A 22,678-nucleotide genomic window follows, 5' to 3' on the forward strand; every position below is an offset into this window, starting at 1 on the left:
CCCCGCTATGCTGAACTGGCTACCCCCTCACAGATGGGACAGCCAGAATAGTGGAAACTGTGATATACACACACACACACACACACACACACACACACACACACACACACACACACACACACACACACACACACATAATCAGTGGTGTAACTACCACCCCTGCAGCCACTGCGGAGGCGCTGCCACTGATTGCTGCTGTGCTGTGTGTGAGGGATTCCGGGAAGGAGGGCAGAGCGCACGCTTCTCCTGTGACCGTCCTGACTCCTGTGTCTCCGGTGGTGGTATGTCTGTCAAATTAAGTGCCGGTTCATGAGCCAATCAACGCTCGCGGACCGGCAGCCAATCAGGAGCCACAGCTGCCATTCCGCGACCTCTGATTGGCTCACGAACCGACGCTTCATTTGACAGACATGCCGCCAGAGACACAGGACGGACACAGGAGAGGCGCGCGCTGTGCCCTCCTTCCCGGACTGTGCCCTCCTTCCCGGACACCGCAGCAGAGTTAAGCGGGGGGAGGGTGTGTACCTGGCACTGGGTGGGCATATTTGGCACTGGGGGCATATGTGTAGCTGGCAAGGGGGGGCATTGGGGGCATATGTGTTTCTGGCACTGGAGGGGAGGCATATTTGGCACTGGGGGCATATTTTTATCTGCCACTGTGGAGGAATATCTGGCACTGGGGGAACACCCCTGGCAACAAGCATTACCCTCTAGCAACGAGCATGACACCCAGTGCATGAAACTCCTGGCAACGAATATTACCCCCTGGCAACGAGCATGACACCCAGCCCATGATACCCCTGGCAACAAGCATAACACCTAGCGCATGAAACCCCTGGCAACGAGCATGACACCCTGAGCATGAAACCCCCTGGCACTGTGCATGGAACCAAGAGCATGTAACCCCTGGCAATGAGCAGGTAATTTAAAAGTAATAAGAAGCCTTACTGTAGGGCTTAATGTGTAATGGGCATTGCGGTGTGTGGCATAATGTATCACGGACATTTGCGGTGTGGCATAATGTATCTCGGACATTGCGGTGTGTGTCATAATGTGTCACGGACATTACGGTGTGTGTCATAATGTGCCACAGGCATTACAGTGTGTGGTATACTATATCACGGGCATTGTGGTATGTGGTATAATGACTTAAGGGCATTGCAGTGTGTGGCATAATGTATAACGGGCATTGCAGTGAGTGGCATAAGGTATAATGGGCAGTGCGGTGTGTGTCATGTGTCACAGGCGTTACAGTGTGTGGTATACTATAACAAAGGCATTGTGGTTTGTGGTATTATGTTTCAGGGGTATTGCAGTGTGTGGCATAATGTATAACGGACATTGCGGTGTGTGTCATAATGTGCCACAGGCATTGTATGTGCTATAATGTCTCAGGGGCATTGCAGTGTGTAGCATAATGTATAATGCAGTGGTTCCCAAACTTTTTTGAATCATGGTGCCCTAGAGTATCAGAATTTTTTTCACGGCACCCCATGGCCAATAATTTCTTAATGAGAGATTTAATAAGAAATATTAAATTAAGTAGATTGTGTTTATATGTCATCCTTAGGCTCAATTTTGTGGTGAGGGACAAGATGTGCTTCTGTTTGGCCACATATTTTATGACTGGCAGCCACCAGCACTGGTTTTGCCTTTTATATTGACCATAAATAATTTTAATTGGTCCTGGATCACCAACCCAGGGCACCCCTGCAAGTGTCCCGAGGCACCCCAGGGAGCCACGGCACACAGTTTGGGAACCACTGGTATAATGGGTATTGCGATGCGTGGCATAATATGTCACAGGCATTACGGTGTGTGGCATAATGTGTAATGGGCATGATTGTGTGTGGCATAATGTCTAAGGGCCATTGCAATATGTGGCATAATGTATACAGGGCATTATTTTTTTTCCTGAGGTGGCAACGTCTGGGCGTGCAGGTTGCAAAACTGGGGTGTAAGGTAGTCTTTTCCTGCAATGCTACGCCCCTTTAAACAAATACACACCCATTTCAGAAAGGCCACGCCCCCTCTTGCGGATTCATCACTTCTCTAGTGGCAATTATGGGGGCGCGTGGGAGGGGTTATGCCAGAGAATGTTTTGGCTTGGGGGAAAAAAATTCTAGTTACGCCACAGCACATAATAATGCAAAATGTTTAACATAGGACACAACTGTACATTGGGGGTAATTCAGAACTGATCATAGCAGCAAATTTGTTAGCAGTTGGGCAAAACTATGGGGGTCATTCTGACCTGATCGCTCGCTGCAATTCTTCGCAGCACAGCGATCAGGTCAGAACTGCGCATGTGCTGGCGCCGCAGTGCACCAGCGCATGGCTGACAGCCGACGGCTGTCATTGCCTAGCGATTGCCTCTGCCTGATTGACAAGCAGAGGCGGTCGCTGGGTGGGAAGGGGCGGCAGACCGTTTTGCGGGCGCGGTCCGGCCAACGCAGGCGTGGCGAACAGTGCGGGGGGCGGGCCGCAGAAGCAGCGTATGACGTCACACGCAGCCGCTACGAACGGGGCAGTCTACCCCTGTGCTAGGCGTCCCCCCACATGTCTGTGTTCCTGATCGTAGCTGTGCTAAATTTAGCACAGCTACGATCAAGTCGGAATCACCCCCCATGTGCACTGCAGGGGGGCAGATATAACATTTGCAGAGAGAGTTAGATTTGGGTGGGTTATTTTGTTTCTGTGCAGAGTAAATACACTGCAATTTAGATTTCAGTTTGAACACATACCACCCAAATCTTACTCTCTAAGGGTCGACAGGTTCAAATGATCGACACATATATGGTTGACACAAGTTTTTATGGGTTTGGGGGGTTTTTGTCAACTTTTTCATACTTTACAACATCGTGGAATACGATTGGGAATAGTAATCTGTGCCGAATGCAGTGGTAGCAGATTGAAGTACCTTGCCCGAAGCATGGCGAGCTAAGCGAGCCATGTGAGGGGACGCAATACACTAATTTGGGTTCCATGTGCTTTGATGGAGAAAACGACACCAAACTTTTGCGTTGACCATTTCTTATGTTGACCTTTTCATGTGTCGACCTTTTGTACCTGTCGACCTTTTCAAGTGTCTACCTTTTACCTGTTGACCTAATGACCCTGATGACCTTTTGACCCAGTCAACCTTTTCCATGTCAACCATATGAGATCTACCAATTGACTGTCGACCTAATTAGATTCAATCCATTGATTCATACCCCAAGGACAGATGTATATAGCCAGGTCCCTTGCAGAGATCCAATCTCTCCTACCAATGCTGAAAGTGCAGGGTAAAGGTTGTACAACTGCCATCAGTCTCTTTCCCCAAAGACCCCACCATGAGACCTGTAGACAGTGACCCAAAGCAGAATGGGCTTCTTTCTCCAGATCAACTGTCCCTTCTTCTGTTTCTTGAATTAGCTTAAAGTTATCTGCTCCTTTTCATCTTCTCATATCAGTGTCTGAGAGGTGCCCTATCCTTATGAGATGACACATGCTTGATTTTGGACCTTTTTTTTTTAAGATTGCTCATTGGATCTACTCAGTCTTTCTTAGAAACCTAGCAATCAGTGCAACTATAATGGCTATATGGAGGGCTTTTTTTATGCCCCCTCTCAACCCCTCTCAAGTTACTTATACCCATGTAAACTGACATTAAACCTGCATTTAAGGCTCTTTGTTGTTCCCTATATCATCTAATAGAAAAGGCTATAGGTTGATACCGGGCTGAGAGCAATCAGTTTATTTTTATGTTTGCATTACTTAAATTTACTGACGCGTTAGGTATTTGCAACCTTTGTGCTATTTTTTAACTATGTGCACTACTGAGTGCCCCTCACTCCAGCATTCATCCCGTCTACCCCAATATGTTTTCTGTCCACCCAACTTACAACTATGCACTAATATCAGTCTAGGTCACCATTTCAGGCCCAAAGGAGGGTCCTCCTGCCTTTGACTCTCACTTTTTGTGAGATGCCATCTGAGAAGAAGCAATTCTGTTTGCTCCCATCTCACATTCCACATGATTCCTCTATGACACAGAGGGTCACTTTCTGGTCTTACTTATTACTGCCAATGTATATGTCTCCTTTAACAAACTCAAAGGAAACAGGGTGCTCTTATACAGTAGGCGGAGTTGACTATAATGCGGTATTAAAGAACACATTGGCCAGGAATACCCCTGGGCTGTCAGCCCTGACATATCAAACCTCTGAAAGCAGCCCTGGTCCACACCCTAATCTGGGCTGATCATTATGCCTCTATCTGTTGACTTCAACAATCTTGCTGGCCGTGGCCACTGAGATGTGATATACTCCTTCACATAAGACAGCTGCCCAATTTAAGGATTTTAACAAGGAATAATTTGAACTGAATTATATCCCTAACATCTCCCTGTCGGTCTGACTGGCATTTCCTCTAGGAAAATAAAGAATTCCTAACTAACATTATTAAACTCTCTATTTAAGTATTTCATGTGCACATGTGTTTGAGTGGCACAAAATATTTATTGATGGTCATGAAGATGTCAAAATTGATGACCGTCCCGGAAGGTCTTACCATCAAATACAAAAGAAAATGTTGAAAAAATTTAGAAAATTGTTAGAAGTGACTGTCCACTGAGCATCTGAATGATAGCAGAAATGGTAAGCACGGACAAAGAACTGTTAGACAAGTTTTGCATCAAGATGTTAACAAGACAAAAGTTTGTGCTAAGATCATTCCAAGGCTTCTCTCTGCCAAGCAGAGAATCGAAAGCAAATTTGTACAGACAATTTGAAACAAATTCAAGTGGATTTGCATTTTTTAGATAACGTTATTACCTGTGATGAAACATTGATCTGGAAAATTGATTCCATGATTGCACTTTCTGCAGATAATCGGCGGGATGTAAGCCCAAAATCGCCGGACGTGCGGGATGCCAGCCAATCTTGGTAGGTTTTTTTTAAAGGGGCAATCACTTAAAAGGCATGGTTTTGCCTTGTAAGTGATTTTTCCTATTTAAAAAAACGTCCGAAATCGGTCGGCATATGCATCCCCACCTGGTGAAGAGACTAGGGAAAACATGAGATTGGGAGTAGCTAAATGCTCCATCTCCAGCCAACGCAACTAAATATCCTACAAGCTGTACATTACAGTGTATCCGGAAAGTATTCACAGCGCTTCACTTTTTCCACATTTTGTTATGTTACAGCCTTATTCCAAACTGGAATAAATGTATTTTTTCCCTCAAAAATCTACACACAATACCCCATAATGACAACGTGAAAAAGTGTTTTAGAGATTTTTCAAAATGTATTAAAAATAAAGAACTAAGAAATCACATGTACATAAGTATTCACAGCCTTTGCTCAATACTTTGTTGATGCACCTTTTGGCAGCAATTACAGCCTCAAGTCTTTTTGAATATGATGCCACAAGCTTGGCACACCTATCTTTGGGCAGTTTCGCCCATTCCTCTTTGCAGCACCTCTCAAGCTCCATGAGGTTGGATGGGAAGCGTCAGTGCACAGCCATTTTCAGATCTCTCCAGAGATGTTCAATCGGATTCAAGTCTGGGCTCTGGCTGGGCCACTCAAGGACATCATAGAGTTGTCCTGAAGCCACTCCTTTGATATCTTGGCTGTGTGCTTAGGGTCGTTGTCCTGCTGAAAGATGAACCGTCGCCCCAGTCTGAGGTCAAGAGCGCTCTGGAGCAGGTTTTCATCCAGGATGTCTCTGTACATTGCTGCATTCATCTTTCCCTCTATCTTGACTAGTCATCAGTTCCTGCCGCTGGAAAACATCCCCACAGCATGATGCTGCCACCACCATGCTTCACTGAAGGCATGGTATTGGCCTGGTGATGAGCGGTACCTGGTTTCCTCCAAACATGACACCTGGCATTCACGCCAAAGAGTTAAATCTTTGTCTCATCAGACCAGATAATTTTGTTTCTCATGGTCTGAGAGTCCTTCATGTGCATTTTGGTAAACTCCAGGTGGGCTGCGATGTACTTTTTACTGAGGAGTGGCTTCCGTCTGGCCACTCTACCATACAGGCCTGATTGGTGGATTGCTGCAGAGATGGTTGTACTTCTGGAAGGTTATACTCTCTCCACAGAGGAATGCTGTAGCTCTGACAGAGTGACCATCGGGTTCTTGGTCACCTCCCTGACTAGGGCCCTTCTCCCCGGATCGCTCAGTTTAGACGGCCGGCCAGCTCTAGGAAGTGTCCTGGTGGTTCCGAACTTCTTCCATTTACGGATGATGGAGGCCACTGGCCACTGTGACCTTCAAAGCTAAAGATATTTTTCTGTACCCTTCCCTAGATTTGTGCCTTGAGACAATCCTGTCTCGGAGGTCTACAGACAATTCCTTTGACTTCATGCTTGGTTTGTGCTCAGACATGCACTGTCAAGTGTGGGACCTTATATAGACAGGGGTGTGCCTTTCCAAATCATGTCCAATCAACTGAATTTACCACAGGTGGACTCCAATTAAGCTGTAGGAACATCTCAAGGATGATCAGTGGAAACAGGATGCACCTGAGTTCAATTTTGAGCTTCATGGCAAAGGCTGTTAATGCTTATGTACATGTGATTTCTTAGTTTTATATTTTTAATACATTTGCAAAAATCAGCAAAAAACTTTTTACACGTTGTCATTATCGGGTATTGGGTGTAGAATTCTGAGGGGGAAAAAATGAATTTATTCCATTTTTAAATAAGGCTGTAACGTAACAAAATATGGAAAAAGTGAAGTGCTGTGAATACTTTCTGGATGCACTGTAGGCGTTAGTATACTCCTGTGAGCAACTGCGGCCTCTGGCGTACCCTAGCCCATTTCTGGTGGACTTGTCCCCTGATTGTCCCATATTGGACACCAATTTCTAGTGTCCTAAGTAATTAATATAAGACCAAGGTGCCAAAAGATCTATGGATATTTGTTTTAGGTTATCCTCCCTTAGCAAATTATCAACAACGTTAACCTTCCACATTTTGGCCACAGTGAGGAGACTCCTAACAAAACATGTGATAAACACACTGCCACTGTCACTCTCCGCTCTAAAACAAAAACTGCCAAATATTGGTAATGGAGAAACTTAGCTATTACCTGCATAATGGGGGTCCCAAGTTCATCGAGGTCTGGGCTCCCTGGCTCTTTCTTGAGAGAGTACCTGTACCAACTTCCCCTACCCCCTAGTACATATGCACTATGAGACATTTCACCATCCCTTTTTCAATCATCCCTCCTTCTAGTACCTTCATCCTTTCCTTCACTTTTTATTCTCAGCAACAGTTTCTATTATCACTTCTATTTAGAGAATGGACAAATATTTCATTATTTCTGTCTTTATGATCCTGTAGCTGTAGCCAATGAGCTACACGGCTCAAATTCTGGAGCCAGTAGGAAATGCACAGCGTTGTTACAGGATATGCTAAGGGAGATAGAAGACAGATAAAGCAAAAGTACCAGCGCTAAGAGTCGTTTTACCAAAATATTGATAAACAGTTGGATCAGTTAATCAGTATCTTTATTTTACTTTTTTAATATAAAATAATATTAAAACATTACTAAAACCATAATAAAGACTAAATAGTCAATGACAGCATATAAATAAAAAATAATGAGGAAAACATTAGTTAATCCTGAATGGCTCTAGAGTGGTCAGAATAGTAGATTTTGCTGATAGGAACTATACCATTAATTTAAAAGATCCTGGACTTAAGTGGAAATCCGCTCCTCCTCAGATAGCAGTATAAAGCACAGTCAGCTGGTAATACCCTGAATATACCTCATCCACAGTTCCACGAAAAGATGACTCTTAGTATTCGTCTGTGTAGTATTCGCCCTCAGAAGCTGGACGACCTAGTCCAGGGAAACGCATTAAGGCCTATGCTGAGGAACTTTTGCACTTCTTACCATTTAAAATCGATCTGGATAAGGGCTTTTGCTTACCCATTGGAATATAAAAAACCGCAGCTACCTCCCGTGTTGAGAACTTCCAGCAATCTATGGAAACCCCTTCAATCACCTACACAGACGAATACTAAGAGTCATCTTTTCGTGGAACTGTGGATGAGGTATATTCAGGGTATTACCAGCTGACTGTGCTTTATACTGCTATCTGAGGAGGAGCGGATTTCCACTTAAGTCCGGGATCTTTTAAATTAATGGTATAGTTCCTATCAGCAAAATCTACTATTCTGACCACTCTAGAGCCATTCAGGATTAAATAATGTTTTCCTCATTATTTTTTAATTATATATATGCTGTCATCGACTATTTAGTCTTTATTATGGTTTTAGTAATGTTTTAATATTATTTTATATTAAAAAAGTAAAATAAAGATACTGATTAACTGATCCAACTGTTTCTTATCAATATTTTGGTAAAACGACTCTTAGTGCTGGTACTTTTGCTTTATCAATACTTTATCCCCTGGGGGTCTGACAAACCCCTTCCAGCAGCTGTGACTATTTAGTGGGTTTATATATTTTATTTTTTTCAGATAGAAGACAGAGCCTATGAATGTGCTCATCAGTCAGTAGAGATGTTACCACTCTCAGGGGTAGAAGTATCAAGCCTTGGAGAGAGATAAAGGGACTGATTCAGAGGTAGACGCAGTTGTGGCTTGCAAATTATGTTTTTAGTCTGCGCATGTGTCCCAATGATTACCTTTGGTGGATGCAGAACAAATTGGACTTAGAGATTTCAGTGGGCGCCCCAGGAGGTAACTGGGCGGTAGCTAGTCAGATGTGGTCATACCATGGCCAGCAACTGAGGTTTTCGCCACAGAAGCCCTGACCATGTTCATGGGTTGGGGCTGAAATGCCGGCGTTTGGGATGGCGGTGGTCAAAATACCGACAACGGCATCCCGACAGGGGTGGGTTAAGCATGCTAACCCTCACCTCCTAACCCACCATGACTGCAGACTAAACCTAACCCTCCGCCCCCCTCAGCCTAACCCTCCCCGGTGGAGCCTAACTCGAACACCCCTCCCGACAGCCTCAACCGAACCCCCCCCCCCCCCCCCTCCAGCCTAAACCAAACAATCCCGGTGGTGCCTAACCCTAAACCCCTTCAACACAGCCTTAACCAAATCCCCTCTTTTTGCAGTCTAACCCTCCCCCCGCAGCCTAAACTTAACTGAACCCCCCTTCACCCCTGCGGCTTACCTCTCTGGCGGCCCGGCAGTCGCTCGCTGGGAAACTCAGCTATCAGGATGCCTGCGCCGGCATTGTGATCTCATTTGGGATGCTGGATATTTCGACAGCTGGTATTCCGACTGCCGGGATCCGGCTCTGTAATGCATCCTTCTGTACAAAGCAGCAGATTAGCACCACTGTAGCTGGTGGGTGTCTCTGTACCAATTAAATCAGCTGGGGAATTAGCATAAAGGTGCAGTCACGTCTGCATTAGCGACCACCTCTGAGTCGGGCCCAAAGTGGAGAACCAATGAGCTTCTGTCTTTTATTCAACACAGTCTATGAAATGACAGAAGCTTATTATTTGCTTCGGGCAACTACTCCACTGTATCTCTCTCCAAAGCTTGATACATCTCCCCTTTAGAGACAGTAGTAAGACGTTATAAGGGTATCACATACTGCAGAGTCACGAGTCTCCAAGAGCAAGTTGCCCCAACAACAGAAAAGTTTTTACACTAGCAGATAAGGTTACAAGTAGTGATGAGCGGGTTCGGTTCCTCAGAAACCGAACCCCCCCTGAACTTCAACCATTTTACACGGGTCCGAGGCATACTCGGATTCTCCCGTATGGCTCGGTTAACCCGAGCGCACCCGAACGTCATCATCCCGCGGTCGGATTCTCGCAAGATTCATTTTCTATATAAGGAGCCACGCGTCGCCGCCATTTTCACTTGTGCATTGGAAATGTTAGGGAGAGGACGTGGCTGGTGTCCTCTCCTTAATGTTGCTGCAAATATTTGTGCTTATTGCTTAATTGTGGGGACTGGGGAGCAGCTGTATTATATAGGAGTACAGTACAGAGTTTTGCTGATCAGTGACCACCAGTTTTATCCGTTCTCTGCCTGAAAAACGCTCCATATCTGTGCTCAGTGTGCTGCATATATCTGTGCTCACATTGCTTTATTGTGGGGACTGGGGACCAGCAGTATTATATAGGAGGAGTACAGTGCAGAGCTTTGCTGACAGTGACCACCAGTATATATAGCAGTACGGTACGGAAGGCCACTGCTCTACCTACCTCTGTGTCGTCAAGTATACTATCCATCTAGATTCTATACCTGTGGTGCATTTTAGTTTTGCAGTTTGCTGACAGTGACCACCAGTATATATAGCAGTACGGTACGGAAGGCCACTGCTCTACCTACCTCTGTGTCGTCAAGTATACTATCCATCCATACCTGTGGTGCATTTTAGTTTTGCAGTTTGCTGACAGTGACCACCAGTATATATAGCAGTACGGTACGGAAGGCCACTGCTCTACCTACCTCTGTGTCGTCAAGTATACTATCCATCTAGATTCTATACCTGTGGTGCATTTTAGTTTTGCAGTTTGCTGACAGTGACCACCAGTATATATAGCAGTACGGTACGGAAGGCCACTGCTCTACCTACCTCTGTGTCGTCAAGTATACTATCCATCTAGATTCTATACCTGTGGTGCATTTTAGTTTTGCAGTTTGCTGACAGTGACCACCAGTATATATAGCAGTACGGTACGGAAGGCCACTGCTCTACCTACCTCTGTGTCGTCAAGTATACTATCCATCTAGATTCTATACCTGTGGTGCATTTTAGTTTTGCAGTTTGCTGACAGTGACCACCAGTATATATAGCAGTACGGTACGGAAGGCCACTGCTCTACCTACCTCTGTGTCGTCAAGTATACTATCCATCCATACCTGTGGTGCATTTTAGTTTTGCAGTTTGCTGACAGTGACCACCAGTATATATAGCAGTACGGTACGGAAGGCCACTGCTCTACCTACCTCTGTGTCGTCAAGTATACTATCCATCTAGATTCTATACCTGTGGTGCATTTTAGTTTTGCAGTTTGCTGACAGTGACCACCAGTATATATAGCAGTACGGTATGGAAGGCCACTGCTCTACCTACCTCTGTGTCATCAAGTATACTATCCATCTAGATTCTATACCTGTGGTGCATTTTAGTTTTGCAGTTTGCTGACGGTGACCACCAGTATATATAGCAGTACAGTACGGAAGGCCACTGCTCTACCTACCTCTGTGTCGTCAAGTATACTATCCATCTAGATTCTATACCTGTGGTGCATTTTAGTTTTGCAGTTTGCTGACAGTGACCACCAGTATATATAGCAGTACGGTACGGAAGGCCACTGCTCTACCTACCTCTGTGTCGTCAAGTATACTATCCATCCATACCTGTGGTGCATTTTAGTTTTGCAGTTTGCTGACAGTGACCACCAGTATATATAGCAGTACGGTACGGAAGGCCACTGCTCTACCTACCTCTGTGTCGTCAAGTATACTATCCATCTAGATTCTATACCTGTGGTGCATTTTAGTTTTGCAGTTTGCTGACAGTGACCACCAGTATATATAGCAGTACGGTACGGAAGGCCACTGCTCTACCTACCTCTGTGTCGTCAAGTATACTATCCATCTAGATTCTATACCTGTGGTGCATTTTAGTTTTGCAGTTTGCTGACAGTGACCACCAGTATATATAGCAGTACGGTACGGAAGGCCACTGCTCTACCTACCTCTGTGTCGTCAAGTATACTATCCATCTAGATTCTATACCTGTGGTGCATTTTAGTTTTGCAGTTTGCTGACAGTGACCACCAGTATATATAGCAGTACGGTACGGAAGGCCACTGCTCTACCTACCCCTGTGTCGTCAAGTATACTATCCATCTAGATTCTATACCTGTGGTGCATTTTAGTTTTGCAGTTTGCTGACAGTGACCACCAGTATATATAGCAGTACGGTACGGAAGGCCACTGCTCTACCTACCTCTGTGTCGTCAAGTATACTATCCATCCATACCTGTGGTGCATTTTAGTTTTGCAGTTTGCTGACAGTGACCACCAGTATATATAGCAGTACGGTACGGAAGGCCACTGCTCTACCTACCTCTGTGTCGTCAAGTATACTATCCATCCATACCTGTGGTGCATTTTAGTTTTGCAGTTTGCTGACAGTGACCACCAGTATATATAGCAGTACGGTACGGAAGGCCACTGCTCTACCTACCTCTGTGTCGTCAAGTATACTATCCATCTAGATTCTATACCTGTGGTGCATTTTAGTTTTGCAGTTTGCTGACAGTGACCACCAGTATATATAGCAGTACGGTATGGAAGGCCACTGCTCTACCTACCTCTGTGTCATCAAGTATACTATCCATCTAGATTCTATACCTGTGGTGCATTTTAGTTTTGCAGTTTGCTGACGGTGACCACCAGTATATATAGCAGTACAGTACGGAAGGCCACTGCTCTACCTACCTCTGTGTCGTCAAGTATACTATCCATCCATACCTGTGGTGCATTTCAGTTGTGCGCAGTATATATAGTAGTAGGCCATTGCTATTGATACTGGCATATAATTCCACACATTAAAAAATGGAGAACAAAAATGTGGAGGTTAAAATAGGGAAAGATCAAGATCCACTTCCACCTCGTGCTGAAGCTGCTGCCACTAGTCATGGCCGAGACGATGAAATGCCATCAACGTCGTCTGCCAAGGCCGATGCCCAATGTCATAGTAGAGAGCATGTAAAATCCAAAAAACAAAAGTTCAGTAAAATGACCCAAAAATCTAAATTGAAAGCATCTGATGAGAAGTGTAAACTTGCCAATATGCCATTTACGACACGGAGTGGCAAGGAACGGCTGAGGCCCTGGCCTATGTTCATGGCTAGTGGTTCAGATTCACATGAGGATGGAAGCACTCATCCTCTCGCTAGAAAAATGAAAAGACTTAAGCTGGCAAAAGCACAGCAAAGAACTGTGCGTTCTTCTAAATCACAAATCCCCAAGGAGAGTCCAATTGTGTCAGTTGCGATGCCTGACCTTCCCAACACTGGACGGGAAGAGCTTGCGCTTTCCACCATTTGCACCATTTTTGAAGTGCCATCCTGTCTGACACTGCAGTGCCACTCCTAGATGGGCCAGGTGTTTGTGTCGGCCACTTGTGTCGCTTAGCTTAGTCACACAGCGACCTTGGTGCGCCTCTTTTTTTCTTTGCATCATGTGCTGTTTAGGGACAATTTTTTTGAAGTGCCATCCTGTCTGACACTGCAGTGCCACTCCTAGATGGGCCAGGTGTTTGTGTTGGCCACTTGTGTCGCTTAGCTTAGTCACACAGCGACCTTGGTGCGCCTCTTTTTTTCTTTGCATCATGTGCTGTTTGGGGACAATTTTTTTGAAGTGCCATCCTCTCTGACACTGCAGTGCCACTCCTAGATGGGCCAGGTGTTTGTGTTGGCCACTTGTGTCGCTTAGCTTAGCCATCCAGCGACCTCGGTGCAAATTTTAGGACTAAAAATAATATTGTGAGGTGTGAGGTGTTCAGAATAGACTGAAAATGAGTGTAAATTATGGTTATTGAGGTTAATAATACTATGGGATCAAAATGACCCCCAAATTCTATGATTTAAGCTGTTTTTTAGGGTTTTTTGTAAAAAAACACCCGAATCCAAAACACACCCGAATCCGACAAAAAAATTTCAGGGAGGTTTTGGCAAAACGCGTCCGAATCCAAAACACAGCCGCGGAACCGAATCTAAAACCAAAACACAAAACCTGAAAAATGTCCGGTGCACATCTCTAGTTACAAGACAAGTGAAGAAGGCTGCCAGTCTGCCAGAGAAGATGCCAGACACATCACACACAGGAGTGAGCCGCAGTAAGATAATGGCCAGACTGTTACACTGCTAAAGCAGCAGAAAAGGCAGAGGGAATCCAGGTCATATTCAGAGGGAGAGAGAATGAAAAGCGAGCAAGAAGCCTGTAAAATATAGGGGGGGACAAAGAGTCCAGATATTACACAGAAACCCAGGGAGAAACTGATTGCACTCCACTTGCTTGTGTTTATCCTGTTTCCTTGCCATTTGCTGCTTATACTGCTGTAGACCACTTTATGGGGGTCATTCCGAGTTGATCGTAGCTGTGCAAAATTTTGCACAGCTACGATCAACTTTCCTGACATGCGGGGGGACACCCCGCATGTCAGTCCAGCCCCCCTCGCAGAAGTGCAAAGGCATCGCACAGCGGCGATGCCTTTGCACTTCAGGAGTAACTCCCGGCCAGCGCAGCTTTAGCGCGCTGGCCGGGAGCTACTCCTCGCTCCCTGGCCTGCAGCCGCTGCGGTCCGCCCCCCGTTCGGTCCCGGCCAGCGCAGCTTTAGCGTGCTGGCCGGGAGCTACTCCTCGCTCCCCCCCCCCCGTTCGGTCCGGCCACGCCTGCGTTGGCCGGACCGCGCCTACGAAACGGCGGCCAAACACCGCCGTTTCGCCCCCTCCCGCCCATCGATCGCCTCTGCCTGTCAATCAGGCAGAGGCGATCGCTGTCCTGCCACGGACGTCGGACATCCCGAATGCGCAGGCGCACAAAGGCGCCGGCGCATACACAGCAAGGACCCGTTCGCTCTGCTGCGTGAAAACGCAGCTAGCGAACAGGTCGGAATGACCCTCCATGTTGCCACATAATGAGAGTCACTGGGGACATTCCAGGTCATTGATCCATAATTGGTAGGTGGCTGCTGTATGTGTGAGTAACCTATCTAGCATTGCACTACACCTGGGAACAGAGTTGCTGAGACATATGGCAGGCCCGGGTGCTAGAGGGGGCAGGGCTAAAAATTAGGATGTGACTGCTTTGTATTGTTTTACACTGCTAGGGCTGTCCCATCCCTCCTCAGTACATCTACCACCAACATAAGAGGAACAGTGTACATGTGATAGTGGACTAAGTTGGCCAGGGTTCAATCCCAGTCCAGTAATTTAAACCTGGAGCTCCGGGTATAGAACATGTGTAATATGGTGGATGGGAACATACGTATCACAATGATCACTGGTATAACATAGATATAGTTTCTCCTCTGTATGAGTGTTGCATTTATACATGATAATATCAGAAGCAGCAACACTAACGCGTTTCTCCGGTGGGCAACTGGTTTTATTACAGGAATATGTATGCTGTATATTCCTCAGCTGAGACCGATATCTATTCTTGGATTAGAGTGTGCTCACTACAGATTAAACTGAATATTCATTGCAAATACATGTAGCTGTGTGTTTGCCAAAAACATGAGAATCAGTCCATCTAAACTCTGGAACTATCATCCATTACAATGCCCATTTGGAATCTGTTATTCCTATTTACTGATTCTCAGTTCAATTAAGACATATTTTGTATACCCTGCGCTTCCATTCAGGACATTTGTTTCATTTGTCGAGAAACCCGCCAATTTAGAATTACTGCTATAAGAATTCCTAGATTTTTTTTGTTTCTTAGTATTACAGATTAAACTATTCCTGATATGTTGTAAATTAAAAATGTGATTAAAGTCATCCTGGGTAAAGTATATACATTTTTTGTACACCTGAGTTCGTTCATTAGCGCATTAACTTTTTTAATTGGTCGAGCGCTCTCTTTCTATATATACTGTAATACAGGTTGAGTCTCCCTTATCCAAAATGCTTGGGACCAGAGGTATTTTGGTTATGGGATTTTTCCGTATTTTGGAATAATTGCATACCATAATGAGATATCATGGTGATGGGACCTAAATCTAAGCACAGAATGCATTTATGTTTCATATACACCTTATACACACAGCCTGAAGGTCATTTTAGCCAATATTTTTTATAACTTTGTGCATTAAACAAAGTGTGTCTACATTCACACAATTCATTTATGTTTCATATACACCTTATACACACAGCCTGAAGGTCATTTAATACAATATTTTTAATAACTTTGTGTATTAAACAAAGTTTGTGTACATTGAGCCATCAGAAAACAAAGGTTTCACTATCTCACTCTCACTCAAAAAAGTCTGTATTTCGGAATATTCCGTATTTCGGAATATTTGGATATGGGATACTCAACCTGTACTGTACATTTATCTCCTAAAGCTAGGAGCCCTAGGAGGTATAGCCTTCTCCCAAGTGTGAACAGCTGTCTAATTCAGTCAGCAAACATAATTAAACATCATTTTAGAACTCCAATACTTTTGGGCTATTTCACTGGTTTTTCAGGGTGTAGTATGCTGACCGCCGGTCAGCTTACCGACGCCGGGATCCCGGCAGCATACCGACGCCGGGATCCCGGCGGGGAGGGGCGAGTGCAGCAAGCCCCTTGCGGGCTCGCTGCGCTCGCCACGCTGCGGGCTCGGTGGCGACCTGCGGTCGCCACGGGTTCTATTCCCACTCTATGGGTGTCGTGGACACCCACGAGTGGAAATAGTCCCTGTTGGACGGCATGCCGACCATCGGGATAGTGAGCCTTCGGGATGGTGGAGGAGGTCATGTGACTGTCGGTCAGCAGACCGCCGGTCACATGAATACCACCCGTTTTGCAGACTCTTTCTTTGTGCTTGAGCCTAGGTTTTGTTGCATATATTAAACAGCTCACAGAACTTTTTTGATGGTGCCAGCCATTTTGCACAGTATGGTGTAAAGACGCTAAGTATATGAGGACACATTTGTATATATATTGTGCCAAGATCAGGGTAAGGATGCGGTCTCCTGGGGTAGAAAGGTGCACTTTCACACAGCAGCCAATTAGTAGCATATAAATCCAGGGCTTTGGTACAAGTAGCCACAGCTAGTTTTTAAGCATAGTTTATTAAACAAAATGCAAACATTACATCTTGTAGAATAGTACATAGTAGTTTAGGAAGCACAGACATTCCAGATAAAAGTGTAACATACAAAACAGGCTAACAGGATGACAGTCATATGAGAAAGAGGACCGCACAGATCATCAGACAATAGAAGGTCTTTTGAAATGTTACCCTTGAGTAGCAGTATGATGCCTATACAAAATTAGATAACTAGAAAGGAGGAATTCCATTAGCTATAATTTCCAAATCACACCAAGATGTCATGCGAAAGCAATTTCTCAATGCATCTCTCATAGCATGATTTATAGTATGTATATAAGGTAGTCATGTGTCTGCAAAAGATGCAACTAACTTTTCTTTATTTGTTGCAGCTTCTGTCCAGTCCATCTGAAACAGAAATTTAATCCAAGGTAGCAACAAAGAAATCGGGATCGGTGTCGCGTCCACCCACCTAGAAAGAATGTTTTTTTTTGGCTGCCGCAACCAATTTAAGTAATAGTCATGTACCTTTAGATAAGGCCACACCCTCCTCCCCTGTATAAATATTCCAGAAAGACCAGTCTTTAGCTATCCGAAATGTTATATGAAGCGTATTGTTAATATAAACCTGTAGGTCAGGCCAGAGCTGTGCAACTATTGGACAATCCCACAAACAATGTATGATTTCTGCATTCGGGGAACGACACTTGAAACAATTTGAATCTGTGGAACATCCCATCAGAAATCGCAATTTAGGCGTATAATATGCTCTATGAAGAATCTTTTGGTGCATTTCCTTATAAGTGATCGCCACCAATTGTTTGTTTATCTGTACATAAGAAGAAAGAATATTTTCCATGGGGAGATCAGGAAAATCTATTTGCCATTTTAACAACCCAACTGTGTTAGATTCTATGTTTAGCTTTTTCCTAAAGTGGGAATAAATATATGAAGTAGTAAAGATCATTGTGTCTCTCCTTACTGCGTCATCCAAATTATTATGTTTGTCCCGTGTTGTTAAACCTTGTAATGTCTTAATAATAAAGCTAAAGGCCTGAAGAAATTTAAACAATGGAAACGATAGCTCTAGGAATTTAGTCTGCAATTGAGAGCGAGTAAGAGGCTGAAGCTGTGTGGGGTCTAAAAATTTATACAAGTAGCGCAATCCCCCTTGGTACCAATTGCAAAAACAAGGGTGCGTAGCATGTGGTAAGAAGGTAGGATTTCCCCATAACGGTAGAAATAAAGAAGAATGTCATAGCTAGTTTTATTTGCAGCACAAAGATAAATGAAACATAAAAGTCTAGTTTATCCAACCCTAACTAAACAAATTGATTCCCTCTCTCAGGGGCAGATTTATTAAGCTCGGTGAAGTGATAAATTGGAAGGTGATAAAGGACCAGCCAGTCAGCTCCTAACTGTCATTTTTCAAACCCAGCCTGTGACATGGTAGTTAAGATCTGATTGGCTGGTCCTTTATCACCATCCACTTTATCACTTCACCGAGCTTAATAAATCTGCCCCTCAGAGTGGAAGGACCTAACATTCCTCTCTCAAACCAATCATATTAGAACAGTACTTATGCCAGTAAACAGTGTTGCTCAACAGGCCTGCTGTCTGATCCCAAAGTAGTGAGAGACTAAGGGGTATTCAATTACAGCCGTTTTGCACTTTTTGCAAATTTTTAGGGTAAATGGGGATTCGCCCTATGTGATAGCAGGGTCATTTTTTAAACAATCAGCGAATCCACATGTTTTCGCACCTGTGCCGGCAAAAGCGTGGGTCATTTCGATGATTTTGAGGCATTTTTCACCAATGACTTTTCACAAAAAAAAAAAGAAGTGAAAAGGTATTGGCAAAAGTGCCTTAAAAACGGGCGCAAAACGGCCTGCAATTGAATACGCATTGGGGTAAATTTGATAGCTCTGAAATTGCTGGAGCTAATAGAGTACCCCCCTAAGACTAGCTACTTACACACCTTATATAAGCCTGTCACATGTACGCTGACAATCAAGGTTGCCAAATAGCTTCTGTCCACCAGGACACGGGAACCTAGGGCATAAACAGCTTCCATTTCCAACTTCTCCTGTGCTTTTAGAACTATATTATCTATCTATCTATCTATCTATCTATCTATCTATCTATCTATCTATCTATCTATCTATCTAATCTATCTCAATCAGCCATATCATTAAAACTAGTGACGTGAATAATATTGATTGTCTTGCTATAATGGCGCCTGTAAAGGTATGAGACATATTAGTAATTGAACACTCAGTTTAAGTTGATGCGTTGGAAGCAGGAAAAATGGCAAGCAAAAAGATCTGAGCAACTTTAATATTAGGCAGGTGGTATCAATGTTATTTATGGCTGATTGGTACAAGGAACAAAGAGTGTGTGTGACCATACCTAGAGGCTGGCTGCTGCTGCCGTGTGGAGGCAGTCCATGTAGGACTGTAAAAACCTAAAAGAGCCTAGTTAGCCAGACCAGCCCAAACCTGCATTTTGCAGGGTGGACTACCAAGCTCAGGGTGGACCTCCCAACTCAGTCAGACAGTCACTACCTAAAGGCCAACAGCAGCACACATCAGGGATAGTCAGCACCTTAAGAAGGAAAGAACCAAGGAGTAGTTGCTTAGTTGGGCGCACTAGTGTAATTTAAACAGATTGATTATATAAAACTTAGCTTTTATTATTTATGCCTTCTAAAACACCCCATTTATCTGGGGATTACACAGCAAAACATAGAGGTTAAAAACTTGAACACATACAGACCAATAAGTGAAAAGAAATAGATATAGTGTAGATAGATTTAAAAAGCGGTACTTCCACTAATTCCTCCCACAAGGTGTAGAATTGGAGATACTTGTGGAGCCCCTGAGAGTTGGTGATATATTAGATGACCAAATCCCCTGGTTCTGTTAAGCTCTTATATACAAAAAGCCAGCACCTTGTCAGGCAGTTACCAGACAGCCCACCTGACTACCGCCCAGCACCTCACTTGTGATATCCCAGACAGAGTGAGAGAGCCGTTATCATTCCCTCAGGGCTCTCCCTTTCACCATCGGGGGCCGAGCAGGCACCACCGCCATCTGTCCGTTACCTCAGAGCTCTCTCTCTCTCTCTTTGACAGCCCACATCCTCTGACAGCTCCCCTCAGGTCTTCACCTCAGGGACTCACCAAGTGGTAACAGCACCTCCCTCTTAATCCTGCTCTGCAAGCTCCTCCTCAGTGACGGGGGATCGTCCAACCTCGCGGCTCCCTTGTCTCCAGCTCCCCAGACACTGCTGCTCCACTTCCCCAGGTCCTAGTGCCCATGGTGTTTGCGCTGCTGCTGACATAACATTGAGGGAGGTTTGATAATCCTGGTGATGCCATAAAGCAGTGAAGGAAGTCCAAACAAGGGATGTGGCGACCCCGTAGAAGTCCTGTACGGGTTTCTACAGCAGGGTATCACAGGTGGTCTAGGTGGACTAAGGGGTGTGGTTCGTTTTATCGACAGTGTCTAGGTCGACAATGTTTAGGTCGACCACTATAGGTCGACAGTCACTAGGTCGACATGGATGGAAGGTCGACAGGGTTTCTAGGTCGACATGTGCTAGGTAGACAGGTCTAAAGGTCGATATGAGGATTTTTTTTTTTTGGGTGTCGTTTTCTTCGTAAAGTGACCGGGATCCCAAATTAGTGCACCGCGTCCCCTCGCATGGCTCGCTTCGCTCGCCATGCTTCGGGCATGGTGCCTTCGCTCCGCTACTGCTTCGCTCGGCACACTTTACCATTCCAATCGTAGTCCACGTGGATCGTTAAGTATGGAAAAAAAAAAAATGTGAAAACCTCATGTCGACCTTTAGACCTGTCGACCTAGCACATGTCGACCTAGAAACCCTGTCGACCTTCCATCCATGTCGACCTAGTGACTGTCGACCTATAGTGGTCGACCTAAACATTGTCGACCTTCAGACCGGATCCCGGACTAAGCACGAGGGGCAATTTAATGCTACAGGTAGGGACAGCAACGACGAGATTCACCCCTGCCCTCCCAACTTGAAAAGAGAAGTGTTAGGATAAGAGAGTATGTCCCACTCTTCCGAGAGCCGGAAGAACCCCCCTCCCCCAAAAAAATTGTGAGTCTCCATGAAATTCCAGAAGAGTAGTGTGAGATTGGCTGATATGGGCACACTGACAGACAGACTGACATTCCAGCTGATTTACTTAACATTGCATTGAGGCTAAACATTTGCACTTGCACATCCAAGATCAACTAGAACGTAGCCTGTGTTTATTTGCTGAAGGTTAGACAGTGAAAGTAATTGTCTGATTGGTTTCTATGGTATAAATGCAAATGCTGCTCCTAAATGCAAAGCTACTAAATGAGCCCTTCAGACGTACACTAATACTGTTCTCGGACTGTCACTCTGATATTGACATAGATAGTGACACCGAATTTCATATTGACAGACTGACATAGGCATTTACACTGACACAGAGAAGTAACACTGATACTGATATTCACATTGATCACTATCATCAGACACTATCAGGTCACTGCTCCCATCATTCTTGCTGTGAACACTGATATAATATAAATGTGGCAGATGTCTGTGTTTCTTACAGCAATATACCGGATGAGAGAGATGGCTTTATGGATAGGCGCACTTAACAGAGCAAATATATATATTGATTTATTTCATTATTTGGAGTTTTGTTGCTTGTGAGTTGTGCTGAATCTATTCTGACATAGAGGCAGAAGCCATTAGCGGCAGAAGACGGAAGACTCCATAGGCTGAAAGCAGAATCTGCTTACTGTAACTGGCAGATACACCCTCACGTTCTACCTGTATTTATTTTATCTCTAAAGACTGTGTACAGTGTGGGACCAAAAAGCCATGGAGCGGATCGTTTGGTTCTTTTAATGGTAGAACGCAATGTGCCTAGGATAGCGTAAACTCTAAGGAGCCTGTTTACTAATAACAGAGATATGGCCGCCAGCATCACAGCAATGTGGAGTTATTTTTTTCTGAGCTATTTATTAAGTTCAGAGTTTAACATTCGCATTGTCAAAGTCAAAAATATTACATAGAGAGAACATTCAAACCACACACACATTTAAGTCGCTATACTTGCAAATATGCGCAGCGAGCACAGCAATATATGGAAACACACGCATTTGCTCGGACATGGCACGGAGATGGATTCGGCGCTTGTTTCATACAGTACATGGTTATAATAATGTCAAGCACCAGACATCATGGAGATTTAGAATTGGCTGATGAATTGATGTCATGAATACGTATCATTTGAACAGAACCAGATGTGCCCATCATGTTTGGTATTGAAGCAAGCAGAATGATGTGTGGGTTAGTTTGATGCTGGTTGTGAAGTTGTGGGACATTGCAGCAGATAGATATGATTATATGTATAAAAGCTAAGATCACATTGTTAGAACAATGGATGCTCAAGACAACCTTTTACTAAGTTTTCAGGGCTGAACCTGATCAGCATATACAAAGAAAGAAAGACCCCTCCCCCAGGTACTGGTCAAACAGGAAGGTAGTGGTCAGGTGTGGCCTCAGAGAACAGATGTAATGTAGCTACACTCAGAACAAAGCACACAGCAAGCATGGCTGGATCATCACCGGGCTCCTTAGAAAAGACTAAGTATCATCTCAATATCTCATGGCTGATTGGCATAGAATAGTTTTAAATATGTGTTTGTAGCAATGTAGTTGTAGAATGGTTGGCATAGATTAGTTAGTTTGGAAATACAAATGGCTTAAGGTTAACGAGGTTTGGGCAGTTGTGTGATTGTTGGGTGTTTGTGGATACTCTGTGAAGTCTGTGATGAATTGGAACAGTATACAATCTGTAGCATAGTATTTGTGGTATTTGTTTGCCTAAT

At 44.4% G+C, this 22,678-nt stretch overlaps 2 protein-coding genes across 4 annotated transcripts in view; one reads left to right on the plus strand and one right to left on the minus strand.

Annotated features, from left to right (window-relative positions):
* AASDH (aminoadipate-semialdehyde dehydrogenase) overlaps window positions 1–17,729 on the plus strand; it is a 179,010-nt gene extending 161,281 nt beyond the window's left edge. For both annotated transcript variants that reach the window (XR_010177520.1, XR_010177521.1), the window contains one exon: window positions 17,171–17,729. The gene's annotated coding sequence lies outside the window, so the exon portion shown is untranslated. The remainder of the gene's footprint in view (window positions 1–17,170) is intronic.
* Window positions 1–22,678, minus strand: part of CRACD (capping protein inhibiting regulator of actin dynamics) — a 318,205-nt gene that overhangs the window by 57,438 nt on the left and 238,089 nt on the right. The window lies entirely within an intron of this gene.

This window comes from Pseudophryne corroboree, chromosome 1 (assembly GCF_028390025.1).
Source record: "Pseudophryne corroboree isolate aPseCor3 chromosome 1, aPseCor3.hap2, whole genome shotgun sequence".
NCBI classification, from domain to species: domain Eukaryota; kingdom Metazoa; phylum Chordata; class Amphibia; order Anura; family Myobatrachidae; genus Pseudophryne; species Pseudophryne corroboree.